Here is a 10,598-nt window from a genome sequence, read left to right as displayed (position 1 = left end):
CACAAACTCTTTGAATCACTTCCCTCTGGAAGGCGACTCCGGACTGTCAAAGCTGCCACAGCCAGACATAAAAACAGTTTTTTATCCACGAGTAGTTACTCTACTCAACAGCCAAAAATCTGTAGCCTCCCTTTGATCTGGTATTTTGTTGATTCACATGCTTGATCAATGGTGTTTTATCATTAATGTTTTATTATTATTATTAATGTTTAGCGTTTTCTGAGTCATTCGTAACTGTCACTGTATGTCATGTTGTTACTTGTGGGAGGAGCACCAAGGCAAATTCCTTGTATGTGAATACTTGGCCAATAAACTTATTTACTTACTTACTTACTTATCTTCTCTCTTCTCTCTTCATCCTCCGCCTCTTTATTTTGGCACCTTGTTCGGCTGAGACATTGTGGACCTGAATGCCTGTTTCTTTCCTGTCCTGTTCAATGTTCAATGTTGTTATCAAACTGTCAACACTCCCTCCTCCAGAGTGGCGCCATTCTGCATCATATCCGCTGAAATCAACAACAAGTTTCCTTCCAATTCCTAATGTCATTAAAATGACAGAAGCATTGAGGCGGTGCGAGTATTTTCATGAGATGAACGCTCTGGGATTATCATCATTCTGTTTTTTCAGTGGTAACTTGCCCCTCAACACATTGCTTAAGGGAGGGGAACGAGAGCTGGCTGCAGATGTATCCTAGCATCATACAGCATGTAAACAGGCCCTTCGGCCCAACAGGCAAAGTCAATGGATATTTATAAGGCAGGTTCTTAATTAGTACGAGTGTCAGGGGTTATGGAGAGAAGGCAGGAGAATGGGGTTGAGAGGGAAAGATAGATCAGCCATGATTGAATGGAGGATTAGACTTGATGGGCTGCATGGCCTAATGCTGTTACCTTGTCCATGCCGACAAAGATGCCCCATCTAAGTTCGGCCCATTTGCCATAAATCAACATAATGTGACTGGACGTAACCTGGTCTTATTACTGCAGGAATAAAATATAGATTAACAAAAAGTCATTTAGAGAAACAGTGAACACAGAAAATAGAACATTGTACAGTACAGAATAGGAACAGGCCCTTCATCCCACAAAGTTCTGCTGAACAAGATACCAAAATAAAGGGGGGGGGGGAAGGAAATAAGAAAGAAGAGAAAAGAAGAGAAGAAAGTGCGAGTAAATGATATTTCAATGGAACATAGAACAGTACAGCATGGGAACAGGCCATTCAGCCCACTATATCTGTGCCGAACATGATGCCAAGATAAACTAATCTCCTCTGCCTGCACATGATCATTATCCCTCCATTCCCTGCATATCCATGTGCCTACCTAAAAGCCTCTTAAATACCACTTTCATATCTGCCTTCATGTTCCAGGCACCCACCTCCCTCTGTGTAAAAGTATTTTTCAACACATCATTAAATGTTTCCCTTTTCACCTTAAAGCTATGCCCTCTAGCCTTTAATATTTCCAACCAGGGTGAAAGGTTCTAACTGCCTACCCTATCCATGCCTCTCATCATTTTAAACATTTCTATCAGGTCTTCCTAGTTTCTTTCCAGCTGTTATCAGGCAACTGAACCATCCTATCACCAACTAAAGAGTGGTCCTGACCTCGCATCCACCTCATTGGAGACCCACGGGCCATCTTTAATCGGACATTACTGGACTTTATCTTGTGATAAACATTATTCCTGTTATCATGTATCTATATACTGATACAGCAGGCTTGATTGTAATCCCCTAGTCATTCCGCTGACTGGTTAGCAGCCTGCAACGAAAGCTTTTCGCTGTACCTCGTTTCGGGGACAATAAACTAAACTAAACTAAAATCCCTCAGCCTCCGACAATTCAAGTTTGTCCAAACTCTCCCTGTAGGTAATATCCTCTAATCCAGACATCATTCTGGTAAACCTCCTCTGCATCCTCTCCAAAGTCTCCACATCCTTCCTGGAATGGGGTGACCAGAACTGCACGCAATACTTCAAATGTGGCCTGACCAAAGTCACAGTCATAGTGTTGAAACAGGCCCTTTGGCCCAACCTGCCCACACTGACCAAAATTCCCCATCTCCACTAGTCCCATCTGGCTGCGTTTGGCCCATATCCCTCTAAACCTATCCTATCCATGTACCTGTCTAAATATTTCTTAAACGTTGTGATAGTACCTGCCTCAACTACCTCCTCAGGCAGCTCTTTCCATGCACCCACCATCCTTTGTGTAAAAAAGTTTATGTTAAATCTGGAGTTCATCCTGCCACGGGTACCGTGTAATCCGTACCAGCTGCTCCATGGTTGGATATTCGGCGACTAAACTAGGACCAAAAACAAGACCTGTCAAAGGGCGGATGAGCTCTTGGCGAGCCAACAACCATCCACACTACAGCAGAAGTTGCGATCACTGTCGTACATAGCATTGTAAGGCACCGTGCCCGTTGATGTTTTCAACAATGATGATGATGATTTTCTCCCAGTGACCGTGTGGATTTTCTCCGGGTGCTCAGGTTTCCTCCCACACTCCAAAGACGTACAAGTTTGCAGGTTAATTGTCTTGTTAAAATTGTAAAAATTGTCCCTAGTGGGTGTAGGATAGTCTTGCGGGAATCGCTGATCAGCGCGAACTCGGGCTTGTCTGAATGTCCTGTTTCATTGCTGTCTCTCTAAACTAAACTAAACTAATTGCGGGCCTATTTGGAAAGGGCAGTGGAATGGGGTTAATTGGAGGATTCTTTCAAATGTTGGCATTAACTAAGTGATGATATTAATGCGCAGTTCCTGCCCTAGCCCTTCGTGTTGACATTTCTATATAGGTAGATTCACTGCCTATAACCCGTTTGATGATAAATGACAAGTTGAAGCCAATGAAAATTACAAAAATCTTCTATAACAGATCAGCACAGTGGCGCAGTGGTAGAGTTGCTGCCTCACAGCACCAGAGACCCAGGTTTGATCCAGACCTCTGCTGCTATCTGTGGAGAGTTTGTAACTTCTCCCTGTGACCGCGTGGGTTTCCTCCGGATGCTCCAGTTTCCTCCCACGCTCTAAAGACATGCAGGTTCCTAGGGTAATTGGCCTCTGTAAATTACCACTGGGGTGTCGGGAGTGAATGGAGAACTAGTGTGGATGGGTGATTACGATATGATACGACACAATAAAACTTTATTCATCCCCGGAGGGAAATTGATCTCCTGACAATCACAACATACAAGGTAGGTATGTTACAAAACCTACCTGAATCGTGGCTGAGCATCTGCCCCACCCCTTGTGTGTGATTTTGGCGCTGTTTAGAGGGGACGGGTTTAAAACGCGATTTTTACTAGGCTGTTGCAATCGAAAATGTTCAGCCTAGTAAATCATTAACGGAACATCGCTGAAAGACCCCGTCGCAAAAGGTATTATTAGTTTTTATGGCCTTGTATAATAGTTATAGTAGTTTAAAAATCACTCTCTCAACCCGCAACCTCTCGCAGCCCCAGGGTTTTATAAAGCAAACAATTAAAGGTATGTAACTTATTTTTACATTAAATGGGGCTTCTTAAGAACCCTGTTTTCTTCTTCCCCTTTTTATATCCCGCAGTATTTTTCTAGGCATTTGATGGCACAAATCCAGCGCAATGTGAACGTTCTAAACCAGCGCGTTCACAGGAACCCACTAGAAAGCTGATTTAAATTGACTTTAATTTACAGCAATTGAACACTAAATTCCTTCCATTTGGCCTATAAATTGATGTAAATGAGATTTAAAAATCATGTTTTATTGTGAATTATTTGTGAATATTATTTGGACACTTGGGCTATTTAAAAATGTTAATCATTTATTAAGAAATGGATAGATGTTTAGATCTAGTAATTGAAGTTTGAAATTAGCTACAATTGGGTAACTAACTAATTATATGCCTTAATTTCAGGTCATCCAAGTAAGATTATTTTATATTTGTTTCAGAATGCTTCAATCTATGATAACTGAAAATTTCATTCAGTTCTCTTAATTTTTAAGAAGGTTATGGGCTTTTGATTGTCCACGATCACAGCTTTTTTGTTATGTCCATAGAAAATCAATAGGGAACAAGATGCTAATTTCCGAGTATGAAAATGGCCATAACCTTTTTATTACTTGAGATATGAAAGTGAATTAGGTGTCAAATTAAACTTATTGTTATGCTTTATCTGATGGGATAAATTGCCGACTTGATTTTTTAAATCTCAAAATTTTGTAACATTGCTATACAAGGGGCACAAAAACTTGAAGTTAAAAGTGAAAACAAAAAGAAAAGGACAAGCGACTGTTGTCTGGCTGCCGTGTGCACAGCACGTTCACCAGAACAAATGACTTACTTACTTACTGCCTATTATGCCTCCTGGTGTGTAGGGCAGCAACGAAGGTCCTCCACTCAGTAGTGTTGATTCCTTCAATTGCTGTTTCTGTAACATATTTGTTTTAGGAGACAGGGTTGTTAGACCTGTGCTCAACCCTCAACCTGGAGGACCAGTGGATCGCTCTTCATCTCGCCTCTACCCTTCGACCTGTCCAGCATGGGAGACCCTAACAGGAGAGAAATCTCCCGCTGGCATAGCTCTAGGGGTCACTGAGACACACAAGCTCCCCGACCACGACAAGTTTGCAGTTCAACGGGGAGCAGAGCAAATGAACAAACACACAAAACGAACACAGGCTTCTCCCCTGGGCAGAGGATTCTAAACTAGTGTGCGCCAGACTGGGTCTCCCTTTGTTCTCCCACCGACCTTCACAGTGGTCCCCCCACGCCGTGTCTTCCATTGTCTTCCCCACCCTCCCCCTTCACGCTCATCGACCGCAAGGCAGGTACCACCTGCCACCGAGGCTCTCGTTGCTGCCAAGGCCCACGTTGCCTCCGAGGCTCCCGCCGCCGGCGCCAAGGCTCCCTTCATCGCCACCGCTGAGGCTCCTTCTGCCCGGCTTCTCCGCAGTCCCCTAGAAGGCTTGTGGGGCATGTCGGGCCAACCAGGGCGTGTTCCGGTCATCGTTCTGGTTATTGGCGGAGCAGATGTTCATCGAGTGGATCAGGCCCATGTGGCTCCCCGCCACACTACTGCTGCGCACAGTTCGCTGGGACATTCCCACCACGCCTGCGGTTCCCCGGGGACATGATGGTCAGCATGGACTCGGTGGGCCAAAGTGCCCATTTCCATGCTGTATCTCTAAACTAAGCTAAACTTGAAGTCCAAGCTAGGTTGGAAGTCATTATTGCAAGTGTTACCAGTCTGAAGAAGAGTCTTGACCCGAAACGTCACCTATTGTATTCCGTTTCTCCAGAGATGCTGCCTGATCTGCTGAATTACTCCAGAAGGGGCGGAAATGCTGGGGGGTACAGCGGGGACACGTCCCCCCCACCCCCCCATGCTTTGAGAGGTGGGGGACAATCCCCCCCATGTTTTGTCATCCGGACTCTATCAGCTGCATCGAGGCGATCAAGACTTCTGATGTTGAAGCCTCCGAAGCCTCGTGTGTGTGTGTGTGTGTGTGTGTGTGTGTGTGTGTGTGTGTGTGTGTGTGTGTGTGTGTGTGTGTGTGTGGGTGTGTGTTTGTGCGTGTGTGTGTGTGTGTGTGTGAGTGAGTGTGCCCATGCGCGCGCGGCCCCCCCACGTTTTGATAGCGATTTCCGTGCGTGGCTTTTTGTGTCTATCTTCGGTGTAAACCATCATCCGTAGTTCCTTCCTACACAATTACCTGCGTCGGTTTGATCTCTTTAAAAGATCGAATGAATAAAATAAATGTTACTTTCAAGTCATCAATAAGCAGAAATATCCAGCATTGAGTGACAGATAGGTCAGCATCAAAGGTTTCTGGTTTAGATAATCCAGGTGTCAACAAACTATTAATCAAAGGAATTTAGTTCAAAATATGTCACATATTTCACTGTTGATTCTGACGGGACTGATATTATTTCTGATAGTCTGCATTTAAAATTCTAATACCGCTCATTCATGTCACGAACTCTTCCTTTGTAAAATATCACAACTAGCTGATGCATGTCTGTGATAGGACTTTTGATCACAGCTGGCTACCTCCCTTTGTGTTGAGTGGCAGATTTTTCTTTGTAAAACAAACTGTTTGACAAGCAAAGACGTTTTTTTTTCTCTCTCTCGTTCCTTCTCGAAAGCAATGTTGCATCTCCTATTCTTCGAGTCCCATCACCCTGGCACTGTATTGCTGTCTCTCCATCCCGTTGACAGCCTCTGACGTTTTCTTGACTGATGCTTCAGAGCAGTGGATAAATATCAATTCCATGTGCAAAAAAAAACGGGAGCATTAGGAGCTATTCGTACTAGTTTCACTGTCGTCCTGTTGAGTTTCACTGTCTGTATCGCTCATTATTACCTACCCCACAGCCAGCAATGGACCATTGTGGGCTCCACGTTTCCTTGATCATCGATGCTTTTTGCAAATCTTCCATTCATTAATTCTGTGTGCCATCTAGAACTCTCGTTTCCCTTTCCGCCGACTCTGTCTGAAGAAGGGTCTCAACATAGCATGACTATGTTTCCATGTTTCTAACCAGAAAAGTAACATTCTTTTTTTCCAGTGATGCTGCCTGACCCGCTGAGTTACTCCAGCTTTTTGTATGTATCTTCAGCTATTAGCAATGTTGTGTTGGCTAATGTTAGTTTGGTTTTGTTTATGTTTAGGAATACAGGGCAGAAACAGGCCCACGGAGTCCGCACTGATCAGTGATCCCCGTACACTGATTCAAGAACCAGAGGACAGAGGTTTAAGGTGAGGCGGGAAAGATTTAATAGGAATATGAGGGGTAATGTTTTCACACAAAGGGTGGTGGTGTATGGAACAAGCTGGCAGAGGAGGTAGTTGAGGCAGGGATTATTGCAATGGTTGAGAAACATTTAGACAGGTAAATGGATAGGATAGGTTTTGGATAGCATCCAAACACAGGCAGGTAGGACTGCAGATGAGGCATATTGGTTGATGTGGGCAAGTTCGGCCGAAGGGCCTGTTTCCACACTGTATGACTCTTTGACTATATGTCTAACATTATGCTACACAATCTTTACCGAAGCCAATTAACCTGCAAACCTGTACGTCTTTGGAGAATGGGAGGAAACGCGAGCACCCGCAGAAAACCTACGCATTCACAGGAAGAATGTACAAACTCTGTACAGACAGCGCCCATATACAGGATTGAACCCAGGTCTCTTGCGCTGTAAAGCAGCGACTCCACCGCTGTGCCACTGCGTCACCTTAATTATGATTAAACCGAGGGGGAAAACTAGTCTCGGGGAACTTAAAACGACAGGAGGGCTATAAATTTTCTTTGACCTTAGCGAGAAAAAGAACGATAAGACTGCAAATTACTCTAGTGCTCCTTTTTAGATTTATGACAACAGAAAAGATATTATACTGAAGTTAAGGCTAGGTTATGTGCCAGCTGAATGTTTAATATGTTTAACTGTCAAGAGATGGATTGCAATATCATTCACTTTTTTTTAGCAGATTTTCAGTACATCAAACGCGTGTAACTAGTTTTTGACTGGACAGTTGATTTTGTTGGTTAAAAGATGAATTTCAGAGAACTTCTTCAGAGAGAAACAGAGTTAATCACTTGGAAGATGGACATTTTTTCCCAGAAGTGGTTTGCACTAATGTTTTGTTTTTACACTATCTTCTTTCTTTTCACAGTCTTACATAATTGTAGTTGTAGTTTATGTATCATTTCCTGTATATGTGATTTATGTGTTATTTGCATGCAATTTTTATATAGATTATGGCACTTTATGCGTAATTGATGTATAATTTATCTTTTTGTTTTTATCTTATTTTATGTGCCTGTGATGCTGCTGCAAGCACGATTTTCATTGTACCTGTAGGCTTTAGACTTTAGAGATACAGCATGGAAACAGGCCCTTCAGCCCTTCGAGTCTGCATCAACCAGCAATCACCCAGTGCACTAGCACTATCCTACACACTAGGGGCAATTTGCAATTTTTACCGAAGCGAATTTAACCTACAATCCTGCATGGCTTTGGGATGTGGGAGGAAACCGGGGCATCCGGAAAAAACCCACGCGGTCATAGGGAGAACGTGTAAGCTCCACACAGACAGCACCCGATAGTCAGGATTGAACCCCGGTCTCTGGTGCTGTGAGGCAGTAGCACGACCAGGTGCAACCCTGCGCTTGTGCATGTGGCAATAAACCTAACTTCACTTGACATCTAATGAAAATTCTTTGGTTTGAAACATGTTTTTCTCCACAGATGCTGCCTGTCTTTCTGGCGCTGTTATTTTTTCAGAACTTGGGCGCCTACAATTTATTGTTTTTTCCCCTGCTGTGGGGGTGGAAACTAGACCATTAATTCACTTGCAACATACTGCAGGAATATGACTTTAATTTATTTCTTTGTGAGGTTGATAGTTTAGTTTAGTTTAGTTTAGTTTAGTTTAGTTTAGAGATACAGTGCAGAATCTGGCCCATTGGCTCACCGAGTCCCCACCGACCAACGATTACCCCTACACACGAGGGGCAATTTGCAGAAGCCACGTCTTTGGAGTACGGGAGGAAACCGGAGCACCTGGAGAAAACCCACACGGTCACAGGGAGAAGGTACAGACAGTATAGACAGCACTCATAGTCAGGATCGAACCCACGTCTCTGCGCTGTGAGGCAGCAACTGCTTTCATGCTGCATCTTTCAATCAGTCAAGCCACATCCTGAGGTAGTGCAAGTGAACTATATAAAGAGATTTCCTCTTCTTTATAAATTGCCCTGCAATGGTCTGCAGTAAAGGTGGATAAATTAAAACATGGTCTTCAAAATAGTTCTGCTTATGAGGATTCAGCATCATCTTCACCTTTATCTACTGTGATATTGGGGTTGTCTATAATTCAGCTGTCAGCACGACTGTCACTGGGAATCTTGCTGCATAAGACAGATAAGGAGATTAAGCCTTTACTCACAGAGCCATGTCAGTATTAACTTCCCAAATCCTGACGTCTTAGTTTAATACAAAAATTTGGATGGCAGATGCTGGCAATAATTTTGTTCTCCCCAAATAAGCTGTTGCTGAATTATTTCCAACTAATTACGTTTCTAGTTGTTTTCATTCGGTGTTCAGAGCAAAGGGGAAGATACAGGGTGCAGAATATAGTTCCCAGCATCATAGCGCATCAGTTCCAGAGGCAAAGACCCATGTCCGCAATGTTGATCATTAATCATTCACCTCACCGTTATCTCCAACTATCGCCGTCTCACCTAGACCGCCGACCCTTGCCGCCTCACCGGCCATCCGCTGACCGGGACTTCCGATGCTTCGTAGTTCCCTACAATCATTCGGTCACATAGAAACAGAACCATAGAAAATAGGTGCAGGAGTAGGCCATTCGGCCCTTCGAGCCTGCACCGCCATTCAATATTATCATGGCTGATCATCCAACTCAGTATCCCGTACCTGCCTTCTCTCCATACCCCCTGATCCCTTTAGCCACAAGGGCCACATCTAACTCCCTCTTAAATATAGCCAATGAACTGGCCTCAACTACCTTCTGCGGCAGAGAATTCCAGAGATTCACCACTCTCCGTGTGAAAAAGGTTTTCCTCATCTCGGTCCTAAAAGATTTCCCCCTTATCCTTAAACTGTGACCCCTTGTTCTGGACTTCCCCAACATCGGGAACAATCTTCTTGCATTTAGCCTGTCCAACCCCTTAAGAATTTTGTAAGTTTCGATAAGATCCCCCCTCAATCTTCTAAATTCTAGCGAGTACAAACCGAGTCTATCCAGTCTCTCTTCATATGAAAGTCCTGACATCCCAGGAATCAGTCTGGTGAACTTTCTCTGTACTCCCTCTATGGCAATAATGTCTTTCCTCAGATTAGGAGACCAAATTTGTACGCAATACTCCAGGTGTGGTCTCACCAAGACCCTGTACAACTGCAGTAGAACCTCCCTGCTCCTATACTCAAATCACAATGGGATATGGGAAATAGACAAGAAATGCTGGAATAACTCAGCGGGACAGGCAGCATCTCGGGAGAGAAGGAATGGGTGATGTTTCGGGTTTAGACTCTTCTTCAGACTGAGAGTCACGGGAGGGGGAGATACAGAGATAAGGAAGGGTAAGGTGTGAGAATGAGACATCAAAGGGGGTGGAGATGAAGGAAAATGTAGAATAGATCATTGTTAGCTGGGAGTAGGTAACAACAAAACAGAGATAAAATGTAATCAGGGACAGTCAGACTGGTCAGAGAACTGGGAAGGGGGAGGGATGGAGAGAGGGAGAGCAAGGGTTACTTGAAGTTAGAGAAGTTAATGTTCATATCGCTGGGGTGTAAACTACCCAAACAAAATATGAGGTGCTGTTCCTCCAATTTGCGCTGGGCCTCACTCTGACAATGGAGGAGGCCCAGGACAGAAAGGTCAGCGTGGGAGTGGGTGGGAGGGGGAGTTAAAGGGTTGAGAAATCAGGAGATCAGGTAGGTTTAGGCGGACTGAGCGGAGGTGTTCAGTGAAATAATCGCTGAGCCTGGGCTTGGTCTCGCCGATATACAGGGGTCCACACCTGGAACAGCGGGTATAGTAGATGAGGTTGGAGGAGGTGCAAGTGAATCTCTGCCTC

This window comes from Leucoraja erinacea, chromosome 4 (genome assembly GCF_028641065.1).
Source record: "Leucoraja erinacea ecotype New England chromosome 4, Leri_hhj_1, whole genome shotgun sequence".
Lineage (NCBI taxonomy): Eukaryota > Metazoa > Chordata > Chondrichthyes > Rajiformes > Rajidae > Leucoraja > Leucoraja erinaceus.
This window is presented reverse-complemented; position numbering follows the sequence as displayed.